Source organism: Ranitomeya imitator, chromosome 5, assembly GCF_032444005.1.
Source record: "Ranitomeya imitator isolate aRanImi1 chromosome 5, aRanImi1.pri, whole genome shotgun sequence".
NCBI lineage: Eukaryota > Metazoa > Chordata > Amphibia > Anura > Dendrobatidae > Ranitomeya > Ranitomeya imitator.
Window position 1 is genome coordinate 220,469,844 of NC_091286.1, and position 24,562 is coordinate 220,494,405.

General features: G+C 42.8%; 1 protein-coding gene across 4 annotated transcripts in view; it reads left to right on the forward strand.

Moving 5' to 3' along the window:
• Positions 1–24,562, forward strand: part of PHACTR2 (phosphatase and actin regulator 2) — a 305,175-nt gene that overhangs the window by 49,267 nt on the left and 231,346 nt on the right. The window contains exon 2 of one of the 4 annotated variants that reach the window (XM_069725914.1): positions 7,623–7,699. The exons of the other annotated variants lie outside the window; for them this stretch is intronic. The gene's annotated coding sequence lies outside the window, so the exon portion shown is untranslated. The remainder of the gene's footprint in view (positions 1–7,622; positions 7,700–24,562) is intronic. 4 annotated transcript variants of the gene reach the window in all.

A 24,562-nucleotide genomic window follows, 5' to 3' on the forward strand; every position in this document is an offset into this window, starting at 1 on the left:
AAGTAAGACAGGCAATTAACAGTAAAAAGAAAGCATTTGCACTACTAAAGCAGGATGGCACCATTGAAGCTCTAAAAAACTATAGGGAGAAAAATACTTTATCTAAAAAACTAATTAAAGCTGCCAAAAAGGAAACAGAGAAGCACATTGCTAAGGAGAGTAAAACTAATCCCAAACTGTTCTTCAACTATATCAATAGTAAAAGAATAAAAACTGAAAATGTAGGCCCCTTAAAAAATAGTGAGGAAAGAATGGTTGTAGATGACGAGGAAAAAGCTAACATATTAAACACCTTCTTCTCCACGGTATTCACGGTGGAAAATGAAATGCTAGGTGAAATCCCAAGAAACAATGAAAACCCTATATTAAGAGTCACCAATCTAACCCAAGAAGAGGTGCGAAACCGGCTAAATAAGATTAAAATAGATAAATCTCCGGGTCCGGATGGCATACACCCACGAGTACTAAGAGAACTAAGTAATGTAATAGATAAACCATTATTTCTTATTTTTAGTGACTCTATAGCGACAGGGTCTGTTCCGCAGGACTGGCGCATAGCAAATGTGGTGCCAATATTCAAAAAGGGCTCTAAAAGTGAACCTGGAAATTATAGGCCAGTAAGTCTAACCTCTATTGTTGGTAAAATATTTGAAGGGTTTCTGAGGGATGTTATTCTGGATTATCTCAATGAGAATAACTGTTTAACTCCATATCAGCATGGGTTTATGAGAAATCGCTCCTGTCAAACCAATCTAATCAGTTTTTATGAAGAGGTAAGCTATAGACTGGACCACGGTGAGTCATTGGACGTGGTATATCTCGATTTTTCCAAAGCGTTTGATACCGTGCCGCACAAGAGGTTGGTACACAAAATGAGAATGCTTGGTCTGGGGGAAAATGTGTGTAAATGGGTTAGTAACTGGCTTAGTGATAGAAAGCAGAGGGTGGTTATAAATGGTATAGTCTCTAACTGGGTCGCTGTGACCAGTGGGGTACCGCAGGGGTCAGTATTGGGACCTGTTCTCTTCAACATATTCATTAATGATCTGGTAGAAGGTTTACACAGTAAAATATCGATATTTGCAGATGATACAAAACTATGTAAAGCAGTTAATACAAGAGAAGATAGTATTCTGCTACAGATGGATCTGGATAAGTTGGAAACTTGGGCTGAAAGGTGGCAGATGAGGTTTAACAATGATAAATGTAAGGTTATACACATGGGAAGAGGGAATCAATATCACCATTACACACTGAACGGGAAACCACTGGGTAAATCTGACAGGGAGAAGGACTTGGGGATCCTAGTTAATGATAAACTTACCTGGAGCAGCCAGTGCCAGGCAGCAGCTGCCAAGGCAAACAGGATCATGGGGTGCATTAAAAGAGGTCTGGATACACATGATGAGAGCATTATACTGCCTCTGTACAAATCCCTAGTTAGACCGCACATGGAGTACTGTGTCCAGTTTTGGGCACCGGTGCTCAGGAAGGATATAATGGAACTAGAGAGAGTACAAAGGAGGGCAACAAAATTAATAAAGGGGATGGGAGAACTACAATACCCAGATAGATTAGCGAAATTAGGATTATTTAGTCTAGAAAAAAGACGACTGAGGGGCGATCTAATAACCATGTATAAGTATATAAGGGGACAATACAAATATCTCGCTGAGGATCTGTTTATACCAAGGAAGGTGACGGGCACAAGGGGGCATTCTTTGCGTCTGGAGGAGAGAAGGTTTTTCCACCAACATAGAAGAGGATTCTTTACTGTTAGGGCAGTGAGAATCTGGAATTGCTTGCCTGAGGAGGTGGTGATGGCGAACTCAGTCGAGGGGTTCAAGAGAGGCCTGGATGTCTTCCTGGAGCAGAACAATATTGTATCATACAATTATTAGGTTCTGTAGAAGGACGTAGATCTGGGGATTTATTATGATGGAATATAGGCTGAACTGGATGGACAAATGTCTTTTTTCGGCCTTACTAACTATGTTACTATGTTACTATGTTAAGGTAGACAGCCAACCTATAATTAACTGTCCTGCGGAGTTTGAAGTAAGGCCTGAAGTCAGTTACTCCCGCGGTGTTCTGGCCACCGGCTACGCGCCTCAGTAGGATGTTGCCTCGGTCTCACGGCACGACTCCTACTGGTACTCTTTTTTGCTAGATCTCGTTTACATTGTTCCACAATATCCTTCCTTTCTTGTCTCTTTCTTAGGATACCGCCGCAAGGAGGTGCAGGCGCTGTTCCGTTCGGTTCTGTTCGCTAGGCACCTGCCAGGTTCCCACGCCTGACAGGGACCCCCCTGTGCCTTGTCCCTGCAACACCCCCTGCCACGGGATGTTGCCTGAATCCAACCCAGTCAGCTTCTGACTAACTTCCTCCCCAGCCCCTAGTTTTACCAGTGTGAGGAGTAGCCCAATAAATAAAGCCTTTTTCTCCCCCTAGTGGCCGGAGTGTGAAGTGTAATGTGTTCTGGTGATACCTGGTCAGGAGAATTCCTTCAGTGCCATCAGACGTACCATCACTCCCCTTAGTGGCAGAGTGTCATACTGCAACGACCAGATCTCTGGGGCGCTGCAAAAACATGATCAAAACAATAAGTCCATATTCCATTTACATCAAGATGGTCCATTTATGCGTTCCTGATGTCAATATGGAGAATGATAGGAGGACAGTCCTCTTCGTAATTAGGATAGATGAATACCAAATGGATCCCTGTAGAACTCTTCTGTCACCACCAAAAAAGAACAGAAATCTCCATACTATGGGCATATATGAAAACTGCATGATAAAAAGGAGAGATAAAAAAACATTAAACGCAAAAGGAAATAAAAGAAAAAAAATACAGAGATACAAGTTTACAAGAAACTGGCGAAGCTCAGTTTCTCATTGAGACTGGAAAGGCCCATGATGTTAAGTCTAATTATCCATAGGCATTCAAATTGAGATTAACCTGCTTCGCATTACCACTCTGATGCCACAATTGACCCTGTCAATACCGCGCAAATTAAAGCCATGAGTATCACATGAGCTTAAGAGTTTGAAATAATTTGGTAGAGTTTTTAATAAAGTAAAGTCTGTTATTTCCTTTGCCGCAATAATGTCCCTAAGGCCGGGGTCAAACGTGTGAGTGTGATGCGAGAAACTCGCACAAGTCTCTCGCATCAATACTTGGCACCCGCATGCTGCAGTCCCGAGTGTCGGCGGCAGTGCCGGGTATTGATGCGTGTGACCCCGGCCTAACGTGTTCTTTTGTTAATATATGGAGTTCACATGAGGCGAGACCCACGTATATTTAACCACAGGGATAAGTAGCATAATAAATCACATAAATGGTGTGACAGGAGAAGAATGTTATAATTCGGAAATCTCCTTTACTATCTGAGAATGGCAGCGACGTTGATTGGCATATATTTTTAAAGGCCACACAATCTCTGCTGGGATAGCATCCACATTTTGGTCCTTTGGAACTGAAGAAGTTCTTTTGTATAGCCACATAGTGGCTTTTTACAAGATGGCCATTAAAATTGTTGTTCATTCTAGCTGTCAAAAAAGGTCAGGAAAGAAATTAGCCAGTGTTGAATCAGTTTTTAAAATGGATCAATAATTAAGAGCATAGCGGATACTATCCCATAGACAAGTGTAGGTGGAAATAAAGCTGATTTTTTTTTTTGTTGTTCTGCCCCGAACCTTTTTTCCTCTATTTTTGTCATCAAGAGTTTTACATGGGGTGTCCTCCTAGCTTTTTGAGATGCATGTTTGATGTTTCTATGGTTACCCCCTTGCTTCGAATCTAGATTTAAGGTCCATGTCATGTTGTTCAAATAATTCTGGGGAACAAATACGCATCATTCTAGAAAATTGACCAGTTGGAATGACTAATCGCGGAATGTGTATGAGCTGAACTAGAATGTAAGAGCACATTAAATGAACTTCTTTTCCTAAATGCATCGGTCAGAAAGAATATGTCCTTCATTTTTAAAATGAATCTTTATGTCTGAAAATTCTAATTGTCTCTGTTTGTACTTGTTGGTCAGTCTATTGCTAAAGATGTTAATATTGAGTTGGCCCAGAAAGGCAAAAGGCTTTCCAATTTAGTTCAGACCTCTGACAAACGAATAGGTCCTATATAGCATAGCAGAGTTGCACATGGTCAACATTACAAAGTTCATTGTCCTAAAAAACGTTCCTTTCCCAGAAGCTGGGAAATAAATTTGCATAGGATGGGGCACAAGCCATTGCAGTGTCCAGCCCATGCAAAGAAAATTGGTCCTTGAAAACGAAAAAGTTGTGGATAAAAATATATTGCAGTAATTCCAAAATAAGTTCACGTAGTGCAGGGTCAAGGTTGCTTGTTTCAAGAAAACAATAGGCCACCCTAGACTATCCTCGTGTCTTATGAACGTGCACAATGATTTGATGTCAGCTGACACAAGGATCATGTTAGATTCCAAATAAATACCATCAATTTTGGTCAGAATGTCTGCAGTGTCTCTGACATAGAAGGGCAAAGTCTTGACCAAAAGTTTCAAATAGTGTTCAATGAAGCGAAATACTGGGTCACAAAGCCCTCGCATGCCAGAGACAATCGGATGTTGAAGGGGATTCTGGGGGTTATTATGGACCTTGGGGTGTAAATAGAAATTTGGTATCTTGGGGAATTTCATACAGAGCCCATCAAAAATTCTTTTGGGTATAATTTCCTCTTCCAGGGCTCAATCTAAGATCTGTTGCAAAGTCTTTGAAAAAGGGGTGAGATGACTACATGGAAGTTGTTGCTAAGTATCCCTGTTTTTCAGGTGGAGGAAGGCCTCCTGTTCATATTTCTCCACGGTCAAGATCACGACATTCCCTTCTTTGTCAGTCTCCTTTATAACTACATCATCAAAGGATTTGAGTTTGATCAGTGCACCCCTTCTTATGTTTAGTCAAGTTATCATTAAAGGGACTCTGTCACCTGAATTTGGAGGGAACAATTTTCAGCCATAGAGGCGAGGTTTTTGGGTGTTTGATTAACCCTTTCCTTACCTGCTGGCTGCATGCTGGCTGCAATATTGGATTGAAGTAAATTCTCTGTCCTCTGTAGTACATGCCTGCACAAGGCAATCTTGCCTTGCGCAGGCGTTTACTATGGAGGACAGAGAATGAACTTCAATCCAATATTGCAGCCAGCATGCAGCCAGCGGGTAAGGAAAGGGTGAATCAAACTCCCGAAAACCCCGCCTCTATGGCTGAAAATTGTTCCCTCCAAAATCAGGTGACAGAGTCCCTTTAAGCATTTCCTTGGGAATTTGTTTGAATTCTTCAACCGCCATCTTGATGAAAATGTCAATCTGTGGCAAGAGAGAGAAAGGGAGTAAAACAGTTAAGCATGGAACTAAGGATTCATGAAAATGTTCTCTTACCCCAGATATCTGTTCCCTAAGGATCTTCTAATGCTGCCAAAGTTTCCCATTCAATGTCACTATCAATTTTCAGGTCACTGTCTGACCAATGATGTACTTTGTGGACAATTAATTTACGACAAAAAAGGTGTAAGTCTTCAGGGCTGTGAAAAAATCAAATCATTCACGAAGTATAAACGTTAAACCTAATTTAAAGTACGTCACATTGTGCTTCAGAAAGCTTATGCGAATGCAGCGCCCCAGAGTCCTGGTTCGTTGCAGTAATGTTATTCTTCCACCAGGGGGAGTGATGTTACGTCTGAAGGTAATGAAGGAGATCTTCTGTCCAGGTATCACAACCACTACACACACTTCACACTCCAGTCCACCAGGGGGAGCATGCTTTTATCTATTAGGGCACTCCTCACACTTGGGTAAAACTGGTGGGTTGGGGAGGAAGTTAGTCAGAGAAAGGGACAGAAGCTGACTGGAGGGAGAAGGAGATAGTCAGTGGGTCCTGACCGAGTTTGACAGAGGCTGGCTGGGTTGGGTTTCAGCCAGCTCCAGACTGCGGCCTACGGAAGGAAGGTACATGGAGCTGCGTCTGCCCCACGTGCGGCAGCATCCTAAGAAAGGACACAAAAGGAATTGTGTTGCAGTGAGTGAGCAACAAAGTCATAGCAACAGGAGTGAAACATCAGAGGGAGACCAACTAGAAGCAAGCTGCCACTTTCTGAAGCGCAGGACCGGTAGCCAGAACACCGAGGGAGTAAAGAGCTCTATGCCGTTACTTCAGAGACTGGCAGGACAGTTAATTCCACGTTAGCTGCCCGACCATTTACCCGGGAGGCAGGATGGCAACTTGTGGGGCCGGGGCGTCACTAGGGTCCCTATAAAAAGCCTCAGGCCACCCGTCATATGGGTTTGTCCTATCCGTCTGGGGGACAGAGAGAAGAGACTTAACATCTACAATAGTTGTGAGGACCTTACCGAGTTGCTCAGCAGGGAGGTACTACAACACCCAGGCGCTAGAGGAAGGCTATTGAATTCCACCTGGATAAGCGGACTCTGAATTTGCCTTCAGACTGGCCCGACTCTGCCTACCCTGTGGTCTGTACTCTGGACTGTGGATGCTGAAGCCTTCAGTAAAGGTATAGAGACTGCAACCTTGTGTCCTCGTTATTCACTGCGCCTTGCATCATCCACCATCCACCATCTACACTCTGGGAAGCCCTGGGGACATACTTCACCTGTGGGAAGGTATCCTATCTAGCTGCCATAACATCACCCCAGAAGATTCCTGAGCAGCGTCGGTCTCCCTGACCGAATACCTCAGGTGGCGTCACGAACATTATGCCTTTAAAGACCTTTCCCCCACCATTTCTTCAACGGACCTCCCAAGGGCCACGGACCGGGTCAACCACCATGACATCCCCACTGAGTATAGAAGAAGGGCTCGGGATCCGAGTACCCCACAGCCCTTGGGGGCACTCCATGAACACAGGTTAATTACCTCTAAATCCTACAAGTTAGGTTTTCTTGTCTCTTTGAGTTAATGGGGAAAGCCTTCTCATGCCATCATTACTACGATATTTTCTGAGGGAACATAGTTTTTTTTGCCTTCCTCTGGATCAACATGTTAGGGCATGTTAGGTTAGGCTATGGGTTGAACTAGATGGACTTAAAGTCTTCCTTCAACCTTAATAACTATGTTACTATGTTATGTAACTCTATATCTAAAAGTTAGGTTCCCAGCCCAGTGTGTGCTATCTCCTATCCTTGATTGAGTTATTATACAGCATAACAAAATAATATGGCCAGCTAAGGGTTGTCATGTCTTATCATGTGGACATTACAAAAGGGGATCACATCAGAACACCCCCCCCCCCTCGTCACAAAAAAACAGCCATTGCAAGAGCAGCTTCGCACTTGTCAACTTCTCCAGCTGAATTAAATAGCCGCATGCACCTCCTCCCCACAGATACAGCAGAGCACCGGAAAAGTCAAACTTTATTATGTATCATATATTCTGTTAAAAGGACTAAAATGTCAATATTTTGTACTGTACCTTTTATTCATGGTGTTGTATTGACTTTCTGAGGTCCAGCACATGTTTCTTTTATCGGATGTGTTTGGCAAAAAATTCTGTGTATCTCATACCTTTAAATTAGATAATATTCTCCTTGTATAGTAAAATCAGTATTCTGATTTTGTTTGGAACATTTTTTTAGGATTGGACTGAAACTGGATGTTGATAAAAATCTTGGCCTGAATACAGAATGGAATTTGGTACATTCAAAATTTAAAGGTAATTTAATGTTTTTGTTCATACAGTTACTAATTATACTAACTGCATGGATAAGTGCCAGGCCTATTGAATTGCATGGAGACATGATACAGCACTGATATCAGTCATTACGTATGGATTTAGCTTGTTGGTAGTTGGCAGCGCTCACACAGATATGCAGCTTCTTGTCTTACAGGAAGGCTTATTACCGTAACTCCATTAACAGAAAGTAATAATAAAACAGAGTGCATGCAGCAATATGAGAAACAGAGTTGTTAAGCTGCTCAATATTTAAGGTCCAATGCTCTTGCAGAGTCTAAGCACCTTCACAGGTCTTCTACCTTGCATACATAGACCCATATACCAGAGGTGTTTGCCCCTCTACTCTCATACAAGGAATGAACAGATCAGCTGCCTTTTCAAACCAGTTGCACCTACTGAATTGAAGGATGGAAATGAATAGTTCCACCCATCTCATCAAATCATTCCTAACAACCTTGGATCCATATATTGGTCCTATTAACACTTGAGGGATCTCCTACATAGGATTCTGCCAGCTGCTTATCTACAACATACCCTTCACCTCTGCCCAAAGTCGGGGACTGGGCATCTTCACCCCACCAATCATGAACCCCATCCCGCCAAGTTTTGACCAAGCTGATATGACATATCTGGTGGGGGGCTTCCATTTCTATGGTTGGTAAACTTTAGAGTGGCCCTCACCAACCCTTTTGAATACTTCAACAGTATAGTCCATTTCACCAGAGTCAACGAACTATAGCCTTGGATCATGCCTTGAGGAGACACACTTTTGCCTGGCACGTCTCCTAGGTCCATTGATATAACTGATCATTATGCCCAGTCAAAATCAGAACCCGAACACCGATTCCTGATTCCTAGAGGACAACATTTAGCACCCTTACTTTTCCCCAAGTGTTTTTTTAATGAAGTCCCTGAGTTGGGCGGTTCCAAAGTTTTCCCCTGTACACCTCCAACTCAGGTATATTGGCTTCATGGGATGATCTCTCATCATTGTTGCCAATGAATATCGACAACATTAGCTCATCGGCCGTGGTATGTGACAAAATTTCTTCAGTTGGGAACTGGTTATCAGTGAAGCTACAAGACTGTAAAGCTTTACCTCACAAATCCCAAAACAGCGGAAAATCATGACCGACTACTACAGGATAAAACAAGGTTTTGACTACTCCCACTGTGTTGGAAACAGAATCACAGTCTGTGTCAATGTCAACTCTGAACACAGGAAAGTTCTTGGTGGCTCCATGAATACACCTGATGTCTACCACCTTCCCAGGGACTGGCACATGTAAAAGTGTGGTCGCTACCAGGGTCACTAACCTCCCAGAGTCCAGTAGTCCTTTTACTTGGGCATCACACACAGTCACCTGGCATTCCTGACACATCTAGCCAGGATGAGGAACAGCGCTGCCGGCAGGTTAGGTAAAGTAGGAGCACTGCCGCATGTTGCTGCAGTCCATAGGGTATGAGGTCAATTGACAATTGGCTGATAAATAAACTGGGACATGACACCTCCAACAGACAATGTGATGATATGTACCCCTTGAACCTGGCTCTCACCGCTCCTGTGTCTTTGTGCTCCCTTCAGATGTAGTCTTGGTCCACTTCTTTTGGGTATCACTGGCAAGTGAAATTGCGCTCCCTTGACAGCTCAGGGAGTTCTCCCCTTCAAGTATCTTTCCACCAGACTTACTATGTCATCTGCATTCTGGAGATCTCCCTGGGAAATCCTGACTTACATGGATTTAGGTAGTGGATGAATAAATAGGTCCACTACAACTCTTTCAACAATCTGTGCCACTGAACAGGTCTCCCACTGCAGCCAGTTTTGCACCAGGTGTAACAGGTCAACCATCTGAGACTGGAGAGGCTATTCCTTTTGGTAGCATCAGAGGTGCACCCGTTGCGCTCAAGCTGCCAGAGTTACACCTGAAAATGCCATAATCTCCACCTTGAGCTTATTGTACTCCTTGGCATCCTGCAGGGCAAGGTTATAAATGCCTTCTGTGGTTCCCCAGTAAGATATGGCAGCAGGACCTCCACTAATTGCTCCTGGGTCAGTTTCTCCCTGTCAAATACAGCTAGTAAAACTTCGACATCCTCCTCGAGTCATTTTCTTCAAGACCTTCTGTATTGTTTGCCTCACATCGATAGTGTTCCTTTGGCTGACTTTCTGTGCAGTCTCTTTGTCCTGGTCAATTTCCGCTAAGAGAGTCATTTGCTGCTGATGCAGATGCTGCTGTTGATGCATTTGCTGCTGTATTTGGACTAATTGCTTCACAAGCTCCTTCATACTTTCTGACCTTGTTTGCAAAGCTGATGCTGCCTTCACCCAGGATATATACCTTTGCTTCTTGAGATTTTGTGTCCACATCCAAAACACCAATGGTAGTGATTTAGCTAATTGGTAGTTGATAACACACAGACTGCCTACAGCTTTGTAGTTCCTTATGTTCACTAGCCTCATAAAATCCATGTGGCACCATTCAGGCTCCATGCACTTTGCTCTACCATGTCAGGGAGCTCTTATTCAGAATTGCAGCTGTTTCTTGTCAATTAACATTGTAAATAACATATATAACTATAACCTAAGGCGAAATACAGTTTTAGGAAAATATTGATCTAGTCAAGTATTTGTTTTTCTCTATTAATCCACAAAGTAAAAAATATTTGTGCTCATTGATATTGTAGTGGTTGTGATTAAAGTAGCATTTCCAATAACTTTTTTATTCTGCAAATGTGTGTGTATGTGCATGTAATTTAGTGTGACCGTACCAAATTTCTCACGTGCTGCTCTCTCTGGTGTCCAGCGCCATTCCACTGTGCATACTACCCTGGTTACACTTGCGCTCAGCATGACCCGGAAGTGACTTTTACAATGTAAGCCTATGGAGGCTCTAAAGGCTGTCTTTGAAAAAAAGACTTTCGGCTGGAGTGTGCTGGCTAGTTGCAGTTGCGCTGAGGGCAATGGACACAGGAGAGAGCAAAGGTATGGGAGTATATTAATACACTCACATTACATTACATGCCCATATACACACATTTAATATATATATATATATATATATTTATATATTTCTTTAATGACTTCAGAAGAGCAGCAGTCAATTGTCTGTATGCTATAGAGAAAAATTGCATTTCTAGAAAATAATTCTAGACCATGTCTTCCCATATCTCTGATGTTCTGTTCCTCTGGTAATGCTCATAGAATTTAAGAATGAATGGTAAATGAACATGATGTTACCTCAAATAGTTGGCATTGATTGGACAGGTAAAGAGCGTGCAGCAAAGTAACCCCAGCAAGAAACACCCGGATGTAAATATATTCATAAAAATGTGGCTTATAACTGTAGCCTGGTTTTCCATATACTTCATTTGGTATGCAATGGTACACTATTGGCCCCAATTATTGAAGACCTGAATTATTTGTGGAGCCCATTTAACCCATTGAGACAAGCCAATCTGTCTACAGATATGAGACATCACAGTTTACATTTCTTCATTTTATATCCGCTAACATAGTGTGAGAACTACAATGCCATGTGCCTCAGTTGTCTACATGGAAAATGCATCAGGTGCTGGGACAGTAAAGGATCCTCAATAATCAGACCACCAAACAGTATGCTTATTATAACACATTTAGCATATATTTGTAACCTCAGCCCAACGCCCAGTAATCTGTGAAAAGGTGAGGGGCAATGGTAGCTTTCCAGACTGCTTTTATACTCTACTAAGTCTAGTTATTCCCCTACTAATAAAAGTGCAGAAAAAGCTAATATTTAGGCAGTTCAATCACTCCTGCACAATTTTGGAGCTAGGTAAAATGGACCCAATAATAACTTGAAAGAGGATCTGACACATAAGATCAATTTCCCAAAACTGCATATATGAGTATGCAAAGTTTTGGAAGATATAAAGATATCAATGTATTTGACATTTTAATCTGTTGTAATTAGTGTATCAATTCAAATCAAATGAGTTCTTAAGTGCTCTGTGCTCTGGGCGTGGTTGAGCACTTCGCAAGCCTATGCTTCCCAAGATTGTTTCCCTAACCAGCACCAGCCTCTTTAGCTTGATTGATCTCTCTCTGACTGTGAGGTCAGGAAATCATACAAAGAGCTATCAATCAAGGTAAAAATGCTGTTGAGGGGTGGGGGGATGGGGACAACCTGGGTGCCTTGTTAGGAGCTCCAACTCCTGAGCACTTAATGCCTCTTTTGCATATGAATGAGAATGCTAATCACAGATAGAAGATATAAGGTTGCATTTCAGAGACCTACATACCCATATACAGATCTGACAAAAATTAAGAGACCACTGCAAAATGTTCAATTTGTCTGACTTTTCTCTTTATAGGTATATTTTTGAGCAAAATGTAAATTGTTCTTTTAGTCTATAAACTTCTGATAACATGTCTCCGAATTTCCAAACAATAAATTTTGTATTTTTTTTCTGACAAAAAAAAAATGGTCAAAATTTAGAAAAGTACTTTCAGATCTCAAATAATGCAAAGAAAACAAGATCATAATCATTTGGAAACAACAATGCTAATGTTTTAACTCAGGAAGAGTTCAGAAATCAATATTTTGTGGAATAACCATGATTTTTAATCACAGATTTCATGCGTCTTGGCATGCTTTCCACCAGTCTTTCACACTGCTTCTGGCGCAAAAATGTAAGCAGTTCTTCTTTGTTTGATGGCTTGTGACTATCCATCATCCTCTTGATTACATTCCAGTTGCTTTCAATGGGGTTCAGGTCTGGAGATTGGGCTGCCCATGACAGGGATTTGACGTGGTGGTCTCTTAATTTTTGCCAGAGCTGTATATGCGATTTTTGGGGGAGGAGTTGATCTTACTGACAGAGTCCCTTTAAATCAAAGCTATTGATGAAAGCTGTAAATATTCCAACCTCTTGTAAATGTATTACAATAATTCCTTATGAAATGTGCAAACAAATCGACTGTTATGGTGACTGAATCAAGTGAAGAGGATTCTTCTGCCAAATAAGCTTTTACAATGTTGGTAATTGTCCAGAGAAAGTAAAGAGAATGTTGCTAATGAACGAAGATGTCTCTGTGCACAGGATCAAAGCAATTTACGTTTTCCAAATAGATTGTTGCAATGAGTTTATGAGGCAGGTCCTCGATAATCTAAAATCAATGAAAGGGTATCTTGTTTCATTCAACACAGGTCTGTCATGTCCCTGTGATGGCGCACATCATGTGCTTTCTGCCAAATGTCAATAACTTGGCCTTCCAACATTAGAGCCACTGTATAATTGTAGTATTACGTGTTCTTTCAAAAGCTTTTCCAGGAAGACCAATAAAATATTAATTAAAGGTCACATGACATGTCAAGGCCGTACCAGAGACCTTCCTAGATAGAAAATTTACCTTTATTTGGCCTACTAAATATACTGTAAGTGGTAGTGTTCTTCCTGTAGACCGTAGACATGTCATTCATTATGTAAGCCTTTATTTATATTCAAGCCATAATGACTTTGCTAAAAAAAATATGTGTGCAATGTGATTATCCACATATTTTACTGTTTGCCCATTGGCTGGAAAGAATATAATGTAAAAAAAATGAAGTGAAACTAAAATTTATATTTGTATGTATAATTTGTACATCATGTACCTCTCATGCTATTTTCTGTATGAATGTTTTTATTATATTGGAAACCTCCTTTCTGTGCTTGGTGTTGGGGAAAAATCATTTTAAAGGGAATATGTGAGCAGCTGCAGGTTAATGAATACTAAACACAATCATCTAATATATAATTGCCTAGAATACTACTTCCTGCAATTTGTGCCAACTTCCGTGGCTTTGTCCGGAGCTAATGTCCGGAGCTAATGTCCGGAGCTAATGTCCGGAGCTAATGTCCGGAGATTAATTGCCTAGAATACTACTTCCTGCAATTTGTGCCAACTTCCGTGGCTTTGTCCGGAGCTAATGTCCGGAGCTAATGTCCGGAGCTAAGTGACGTCAACAGTGTCCAGTGTCTGATTGGTTGCCGCCTGCTGCGAGCGACCAATCAGAAACGTGCCGTACTGTGACACACTCCGCCCGCCATTTTGGTGTGATTTTTGAATTTTTACCTCACAGCAAGTTTCTACTGCGTGGAGGCGGGCCCAGTGACGTTGCTCTTCAAGCTCCTGCCGAATTTCGTCAAAAAAATGATAATATCATTTACCAAAACTATATATATTTAGTTGTGAAGTGGTTCAGTGACATTTTCACACCAATTTTGAACTTTTGTTTGGTGTTTTCTCCATATACTGCCTATTATTCACTGACTGTTATACTGAGAGACTGCCGTTTATTAACCTCTTCTTTGCCACATTGGGTATATTGCTCTATTATTTGCCACATAAGGACATTGTCCATTATTGCCCAGCAATTTCTCTGCAATATAAACTGCCTATTTATTAATATCTGCATTCCTGCAAAGAACTATTGCCTATTATTAACTGGCTATTTTCCTACTACCTGACACTGCCTCTTATTAACCTGTTGTTTGCCACCACCACGCTTAAAGCTGTTTAGCTTAGCCAACATGAGCTCTAATAGTAAGGATACTAATAATAATAATAATAATCTTTATTTATATAGCGCCAACATATTCTGCAGCGCTTTACAGTTTAACAGTTTCAAACACAAAAGTCATAAGTAACAACGTTAACAATACAATAATTAAAGCAAAATAAGACGACCCTGCTAATGACACAGAGCCCAAAGCTGCTGATGGCGCACGTAAGATTAGGTCTGATAGAAAGTATACTAATAATGCAGAGCAAAAAGACGCCGACATATTATTTATTATTTACATTATTGTTCTTAAGCAAAGAACCGTTGTTGTGGCATTTGCCACAACACGCAAAGCTGTCGTCTGATGTCTTTCATCCCTCCCCTCATAAGCATGTTCATGGATCCTGTGTAACGGTACCTTAAATAACAAGAATTGTCAAGAGCTGGTGAGTGCAGCCATTTTTTGTTCTTTCTTACTATTATTTATTAATTGTATTATTCTTACATTTGAATAAATAAAGTATATATGGATTCTAGACTCCCGATTCTTTAGAATCGGGCTGCCATCTAGTGTTTTATAAAAGCTGTCTCTTTTGACGTTAAGCTTTAAATTTTCATTGCCTTGTATGTTACTCAGTTACCTTAAGTCCTCATGGCATTAGCATGGTAGAGCTACAGATTATTGCTGCAAACATACCCAGTACTGAGTGATTGACATCCTCCTAGCATAACAGAGCCACGAAGTCATTGCTGAAAACATACCCAGTACTGAGTGATTGACATTTTTCAAGCAAGGCAGAGTCATGGAGTCATCGCTACAAACACTCGTCGTATAGAGTGACTGACATCCATCATGGCAGAGTAACCGTGTTCATTACTGAAAACATACCAAGTACTGAGTGATTGACATCCTCCTAGCATGGCAGAGCCATGGAGTCATTGCTGCAAACAGTACCGAGTGATTGACATCCTCTTAGCATAACAGAGCCAAGGAGTCAATGCTGCAAACATACCCAGTACCAAGTGATTGACATCCTACTAGGATGGCAGAGCCAAGCAGTTAATGCTGCAAATATACCCAGTACCAAGTGATTAATATCCTTCTATCCTCCTAGCATGGCAGAGTCAACGAGTCATTACTGCAAACATACCCAGTACTGACTGACATTCTTTAAGCAAGGCAGAGTCATGGAGTCATCGCTACAAACACTCCTAGTACATAGTGACTGACATCCATCATGGCAGAGTCACAGAGTCATTACTGCAAACATACCCAGTACCGAATGATTGACATCGTCCTAACATGGAACAGCCACAGAGTCACTGCTGCAAACAGTACTGAGTTATTGACATCCTCCTAGCATGGCAGAGCCAAGAAGTCAATACTGCAAACATACCCAGTACATTGTGATTGACATCCTTCTATCCTTCTAGCATGTCACTCACTCGGTATATACCCAGTACCGAGTGATTGACATTCTGCCAGCATTAACCCCTTTACCCCCAAGGATGGTTTGCACGTTAATGACCAGGCCAATTTTTACAATTCTGACCACTGTCCCTTTATGAGGTTATAACTCTGGAACGCTTCAATGGATCCCAGTGATTCTGACATTGTTTTCTTGTGACATATTGTACTTCATGATAGTGGTAAAATTTCTTTGATATTACCTGCGTTTATTTGTAAAAAAAAAAATGGAAATTTGGCAAAAATTTTGAAAATTTCGCAATTTTCCAACTATAAATTTTTTTATACAATTAAATCAGAGATATGTCACACAAAATACTTAATAAGTAACATTTCCCACATGTCTACTTTACATCAGCACAATTTTTGAACCAAAATTTTTTTTTGTTAGGGAGTTATAAGCGTTAAAACTTGACCAGTAATTTCTCATTTTACAACACCATTTTTTTTTAGGGACTACATCTCATTTGAAGTCATTTTGAGGGGTCTATATGATAGAAAATACCCAAGTGTGACACCATTCTAAAAACTGCACCCCTCAAGGTGCTCAAAACCACATTCAAGAAGTTTATTAACCCTTCAGGTGTTTCACAGCAATTTTTGGAATGTTTAAATAAAAATGAACATTTAACTTTTTTTCACAAAAAATTTACTTCAGCTCCAATTTGTTTTATTTTACCAAGGGTAACAGGAGAAAATGGACCCCAAAAGTTGTTGTCCAATTTGTCCTGAGTACGCTGATACCTCATATGTGGGGGTAAACCACTGTTTGGGCGCATGGGAGAGCTCGGAAGGGAAGGAGCGCCGTTTGACTTTTCAATGCAAAATTGACAGGTATTGAGATGGGACACCATGTTGGATTTGGACAGCCACTGATGTGCCTAAACATTGAAACACCCCACAAGTGACACCATTTTAGAAAGTAGACCCCCTAAGGAACTCATCTAGATGTGTGGTGAGCACTTTGACCCACCAAGGGCTTCAGAGAAAACAAAATTTTTTTTCCCACAAAAATTATTTTTTAGCCCCGGGGAGGGAACCACCATTTGGGCGCATGGGAGGGCTCGGAAGTGAAGGAGCGCCATTTGGAATGCAGACTTAGATAGAATGGTCTGCAGGCGTCACATTGCGGTTGCAGAGCCCCTTATGTACCTAAACAGTGGAAACCCCCCACAAGTGACACCATTTTGGAAAGTAGACCCCCTAAGGAACTTATGTAGATGTGTTGTGAGAGCTTTGAACCCCCAAGTGTTTCACTACAGTTTATAACGCAGAGCCGTGCAAATAAAAAAAAAAATTATCCCCCCAAAATTATTTTTTAACCCCCAAGTTTTGTATTTTCCCGAGGGTAAGAGTTTATAACGCAGAGGGGGAGGCGTTTATACCGTTCCGCGTTTGGTAAAATGGATAAAGCAGTTTTATTCTTCGGGTCAGTATGATTACAGCGACACCTCATTTATATCATTTTTTTGTGTTTTGGCGCTTTTATACGATAAAAACTATTTTATAGAAAAAATAATTATTTTTGCATCGCTTTATTCTGAGGACTATAACTTTTTTATTTTTTTGCTGATGATGCTGTATGGCAGCTTGTTTTTTTGCGGGACAAGATGACGTTTTCAGCGGTACCATGGCTATTTATATCCGTCTTTTTGATCGCGTGTTATTCCACTTTTTGTTTGGCGGTATGATAATAAAGCGTTGTTTTTTGCCTCTTTTTTTTTTACCGCGTTCACTGAAGGGGTTAACTGTTGTGATAGGCAATTCAGGAACACAATGTACATAGCGATCAGAGCACACACAGTGATCTGACAACAACCCAAAATAACAGAACGATTTCTGAGACGTGGGAACTCTGTAGACCGCAATTCCTGATCCTCTCCAAACACAACTAGAGGCAGCTGTGGATTGCGCCTAACGCTCCCTATGCAACTCGGCACAGCCTGAGAAACTAACTAGCCTGAAGATAGAAAAATAAGCCTACCTTGCCTCAGAGAAATACCCCAAAGGAAAAGGCAGCCCCCCACATATAATGACTGTGAGTAAGATGAAAGACAAACGTAGGGATGAAATAGATTCAGCAAAGTGAGGCCCGATATTCTAGACAGAATGAGGATAGGAAAGATAACTTTACGGTCTACACAAAACCCTAAAGAAAACCACGCAAAGGGGGCAAAAAGACCCTCCGTACCGAACTAACGGCACGGAGGTACACCCCTTGCATCCCAGAGCTTCCAGCAAAACAAATAGACAAGCTGGACAGAAAAAATAGCAACAAATAGCAAAGAAGCACTTAGCTATGCAGAGCAGCAGGCCACAGGAATGATCCAGAGAAACACAAGTCCAACACTGGAACATTGACAGGAAGCATGAATCAAAGCATTAGGTGGAGTTAAGTAGAGATGCAGCTAACGACCTCACCAGATCACCTGAGGGAGGAAACTCAGAAGCTGCAGTACCACTTTCCTCCACAAACGGAAGCTCCCAGAGAGAATCAGCCGAAGTACCACTTGTGACCACAGGAGTGAACTCTGCCACAGAATTCACAACAGTACCCCCCCCTTGAGGAGGGGTCACCGAACCCTCACCAGAGCCCCCAGGCCGACCAGGATGAGCCACATGAAAGGCACGAACAAGATCGGGAGCATGGACATCAGAGGCAAAAACCCAGGAATTATCTTCCTGAGCATAACCCTTCTATTTAACCAGATACTGGAGTTTCCGTCTTGAAACACGAGAATCCAAAATGTTCTCCACAATATACTCCAATTCCCCCTCCACCAAAACCGGGGCAGGAGGGTCAACAGATGGAACCATAGGTGCCACGTATCTCCGCAACAATGACCTATGGAATACGTTATGTATGGAAAAAGAATCCGGGAGGGCCAGACGAAAAGACACAGGATTAAGAACCTCAGAAATCCTATACGGACCAATAAAACGAGGTTTAAACTTAGGAGAGGAAACCTTCATAGGAATATGACGAGAAGATAACCAAACCAGATCCCCAACATGAAGTCGGGGACCCACACGGCGTCTGCGATTAGCGAAAAGTTGAGCCTTCTCCTGGGACAAGGTCAAATTGTCCACTACCTGAGTCCAAATCTGCTGCAACCTGTCCACCACAGTATCCACACCAGGACAGTCCGAAGACTCAACCTGTCCTGAAGAGAAACGAGGATGGAACCCAGAATTGCAGAAAAACGGTGAAACCAGGGTAGCCGAGCTGGCCCGATTATTAAGGGCGAACTCAGCCAAAGGCAAAAAGGACACCCAGTCATCCTGATCAGCAGAAACAAAGCATCTCAGATATGTTTCCAAGGTCTGATTGGTTCGTTCGGTCTGGCCATTAGTCTGAGGATGGAAAGCCGAGGAAAAAGACAAGTCAATGCCCATCCTACCACAAAAGGCTCGCCAAAACCTTGAAACAAACTGGGAACCTCTGTCAGAAACAATATTCTCTGGAATGCCATGCAAACGAACCACATGCTGGAAGAACAAAGGCACCAAATCAGAGGAGGAAGGCAATTTAGACAAGGGTACCAGATGGACCATCTTAGAAAAGCGATCACAGACCACCCAAATGACTGACATCTTTTGAGAAACGGGAAGGTCAGAAATAAAATCCATAGAGATATGTGTCCAAGGCCTCTTCGGGACCGGCAAGGGCAAAAGCAACCCACTGGCACGAGAACAGCAGGGCTTAGCCCGAGCACAAATCCCACAGGACTGCACAAATGTACGCACATCCCGCGACAGAGACGGCCACCAAAAGGATCTAGCCACTAACTCTCTGGTACCAAAGATTCCAGGATGACCAGCCAACACCGAACAATGAAGTTCAGAGATAATTCTATTCGTCCACCTATCAGGGACAAACAGTTTCTCCGCTGGGCAACGATCAGGTTTATTAGCCTGAAATTTTTGCAGCACCCGCCGCAAATCAGGGGAGATGGCAGACACAATTACTCCTTCCTTGAGGATACCCGCCGGCTCAGATAAACCCGGAGAGTCGGGCACAAAACTCCTAGACAGAGCATCCGCCTTCACATTTTTAGAGCCCGGAAGGTACGAAATCACAAAGTCAAAACGGGCAAAAAACAACGACCAACGAGCTTGTCTAGGATTCAAGCGCTTGGCAGACTCGAGATAAGTCAAGTTCTTATGATCAGTCAATACCACCACGCGATGCTTAGCTCCTTCAAGCCAATGACGCCACTCCTCGAATGCCCACTTCATGGCCAGCAACTCTCGGTTGCCCACATCATAATTTCGCTCAGCAGGCGAAAACTTCCTGGAAAAGAAAGCGCATGGTTTCATCACTGAGCAATCAGAACCTCTCTGCGACAAAACAGCCCCTGCTCCAATCTCAGAAGCATCAACCTCGACCTGGAACGGAAGAGAAACATCTGGTTGACACAACACAGGGGCAGAAGAAAAACGACGCTTCAACTCTTGAAAAGCTTCCACAGCAGCAGAAGACCAATTGACCAAATCAGCACCCTTCTTGGTCAAATCGGTCAATGGTTTAGCAATACTAGAGAAATTGCAGATGAAGCGACGATAAAAATTAGCAAAGCCCAGGAACTTTTGCAGACTTTTCAGAGATGTCGGCTGAGTCTAATCATGGATGGCCTGGACCTTAACAGGATCCATCTCGATAGTAGAAGGGGAAAAGATGAACCCCAAAAATGAAACCTTCTGCACACCAAAGAGACACTTTGATCCCTTCACAAACAAAGAATTAGCACGCAGGACCTGAAAAACCGTTCTGACCTGCTTCACATGAGACTCCCAATCATCCGAGAAGATCAAAATGTCATCCAAGTACACAATCAGGAATTTATCCAGGTACTCTCGGAAGATGTCATGCATAAAGGACTGAAACACTGATGGAGCATTGGCAAGTCCGAACGGCATCACTAGATACTCAAAATGACCCTCGGGCGTATTAAATGCAGTTTTCCATTCATCGCCTTGCTTAATTCGCACCAGATTATACGCACCACGAAGATCTATCTTTGAGAACCAACTAGCCCCCTTAATCCGAGCAAACAGGTCAGATAACAATGGCAAGGGGTACTGAAATTTAACCGTGATCTTATTAAGAAGGCGGTAATCTATACAAGGTCTTAGCGAACCATCCTTCTTGGCTACAAAAAAGAACCCTGCTCCTAATGGCGACGATGACGGGCGAATATGCCCCTTCTCCAGGGATTCCTTCACATAACTGCGCATAGCGGTGTGCTCAGGTACGGATAAATTAAACAATCGACCTTTTGGGAATTTACTACCAGGAATCAAATTGATAGCACAATCACAATCCCTATGCGGAGGTAGGGTATCGGACTTGGGCTCATCAAATACATCCCGGTAATCAGACAAGAACTCTGGGACCTCAGAAGGGGTGGATGACGAAATTGACAGAAATGGAACATCACCATGTACCCCCTGACAACCCCAGCTCGACACCGACATGGATTTCCAATCTAATACTGGATTATGGACTTGTAGCCATGGCAACCCCAACACGACCACATCATGCAGATTATGCAACACCAGAAAGCGAATATCCTCCTGATGTGCAGGAGCCATGCACATGGTCAGCTGGGTCCAGTACTGAGGCTTATTCTTGGCCAAAGGTGTAGCATCAATTCCTCTTAATGGAATAGGACACTGCAAGGGCTCCAAGAAAAACCCACAACGCTTAGCATAATCCAAGTCCATCAAATTCAGTGCAGCGCCCGAATCCACAAACGCCATGACAGAATATGATGACAAAGAGCATATCAAGGTAACGGACAGAAGAAATTTTGACTGTACTGTACCAATGGTGGCAAACCTAGCGAACCGCTTAGAGCGCTTAGGACAATCAGAGATGGCATGAGTGGAATCACCACAGTAGAAACACAGACCATTCAGACGTCTGTGTTCATGCCGTTCAACTCTGAACAAAGTCCTATCGCACTGCATAGGCTTAGGTTTAATCTCAGGTAATACCGCCAAATGGTGCACAGCTTTACGCTCACGCAAGCGTCGACCGATCTGAATGGCCAAAGACATAGATTCATTCAGACCATCAGGCATAGGAAATCCCACCATGATATCTTTAAGGGCTTCAGAGAGACCCTTTCTGAAAATCGCTACGAGCGCAGCTTCATTCCATTGAGTGAGTACAGACCACTTTCTAAATATCTGACAGTATACCTCTATCTCATCCTGACCCTGACACAAAGCCAGCAAATTTTTCTCTGCCTGATCCACTGAATTAGGCTCATCGTACAGCAATCCGAGCGCCAGGAAAAACGCATCAATATTACCCAATGCAGGATCTCCCGGCGCAAGGGGAAATGCCCAGTCTTGAGGGTCACCACGCAAAAAAGAAATAATAATTCTCACTTGTTGAGCTGGGTCACCAGAGGAGTGAGGTTTCAAGGCCAAAAACAGCTTGCAATTATTTTTGAAATTCATAAACTTGACTCTATCACCAAAAAACAAATCAGGAATAGGAATTTTTGGTTCTAACATAGGCTTCTGAACCACCAAGTCTTGAATCTTTTGTACATTTATAACGAGATTATCCATTGAAGAGCACAGACCCTGAATATCCATGTCCACACCTGTGTCCTGAACCACCCAAATGTCTAGGGGAAAAAAAAGACAAAACACAGTGCAAAGGAAAAAAAATGGTCTCAGAACTTCTTTTTTCCCTCTATTGAGAAACATTAGTACTTTTGGGTTTCCTGTATTGTTGTGATAGGCAATTCAGGAACACAATGTACATAGCGATCAGAGCACACACAGTGATCTGACAACAACCCAAAATAACAGAACGAGCTCTGAGACGTGGGAACTCTGTAGACCGCAATTCCTGATCCTCTCCAAACACAACTAGAGGCAGCTGTGGATTGCGCCTAACGCTCCCTATGCAACTCGGCACAGCCTGAGAAACTAACTAGCCTGAAGATAGAAAAATAAGCCTACCTTGCCTCAGAGAAATACCCCAAAGGAAAAGGCAGCCCCCCACATATAATGACTGTGAGTAAGATGAAAAGACAAACATAGGGATGAAATAGATTCAGCAAAGTGAGGCCCGATATTCTAGACAGAACGAGGATAGGAAAGATAACTTTGCGGTCTACACAAAACCCTAAAGAAAACCACGCAAAGGGGGCAAAAAGACCCTCCGTACCGAACTAACGGCACGGAGGTACACCCCTTGCGTCCCAGAGCTTCCAGCAAAACAAATAGACAAGCTGGACAGAAAAAATAGCAACAAATAGCAAAGAAGCACTTAGCTATGCAGAGCAGCAGGCCACAGGACTGATCCAGAGAAACACAAGTCCAACACTGGAACATTGACAGGAAGCATGAATCAAAGCATTAGGTGGAGTTAAGTAGAGAAGCAGCTAACGACCTCACCAGATCACCTGAGGGAGGAAACTCAGAAGCTGCAGTACCACTTTCCTCCACAAACGGAAGCTCCCAGAGAGAATCAGCCGAAGTACCACTTGTGACCACAGGAGTGAACTCTGCCACAGAATTCACAACAGTACCCCCCCCTTGAGGAAGGGTCACAGAACCCTCACCAGAGCCCCCAGGCCGACCAGGATGAGCCACATGAAAGGCACGAACAAGATCGGGAGCATGGACATCAGAGGCAAAAACCCAGGAATTATCTTCCTGAGCATAACCCTTCCATTTAACCAGATACTGGAGTTTCCGTCTCGAAACACGAGAATCCAAAATGTTCTCCACAATATACTCCAATTCCCCCTCCACCAAAACCGGGGCAGGAGGGTCAACAGATGGAACCATAGGTGCCACGTATCTCCGCAACAATGACCTATGGAATACGTTATGTATGGAAAAAGAATCCGGGAGGGCCAGACGAAAAGACACAGGATTAAGAACCTCAGAAATCCTATACGGACCAATAAAACGAGGTTTAAACTTAGGAGAGGAAACCTTCATAGGAATATGACGAGAAGATAACCAAACCAGATCCCCAACATGAAGTCGGGGACCCACACGGCGTCTGCGATTAGCGAAAAGTTGAGCCTTCTCCTGGGACAAGGTCAAATTGTCCACTACCTGAGTCCAAATCTGCTGCAACCTGTCCACCACAGTATCCACACCAGGACAGTCCGAAGACTCAACCTGTCCTGAAGAGAAACGAGGATGGAACCCAGAATTGCAGAAAAACGGTGAAACCAGGGTAGCCGAGCTGGCCCGATTATTAAGGGCGAACTCAGTCAAAGGCAAAAAGGACACCCAGTCATCCTGATCAGCAGAAACAAAGCATCTCAGATATGTTTCCAAGGTCTGATTGGTTCGTTCGGTCTGGCCATTAGTCTGAGGATGGAAAGCCGAGGAAAAAGACAAGTCAATGCCCATCCTACCACAAAAGGCTCGCCAAAACCTCGAAACAAACTGGGAACCTCTGTCAGAAACAATATTCTCTGGAATGCCATGCAAACGAACCACATGCTGGAAGAACAAAGGCACCAAATCAGAGGAGGAAGGCAATTTAGACAAGGGTACCAGATGGACCATCTTAGAAAAGCGATCACAGACCACCCAAATGACTGACATCTTTTGAGAAACGGGAAGGTCAGAAATAAAATCCATAGAGATATGTGTCCAAGGCCTCTTCGGGACCGGCAAGGGCAAAAGCAACCCACTGGCACGAGAACAGCAGGGCTTAGCCCGAGCACAAATCCCACAGGACTGCACAAATGTACGCACATCCCGCGACAGAGACGGCCACCAAAAGGATCTAGCCACTAACTCTCTGGTACCAAAGATTCCAGGATGACCAGCCAACACCGAACAATGAAGTTCAGA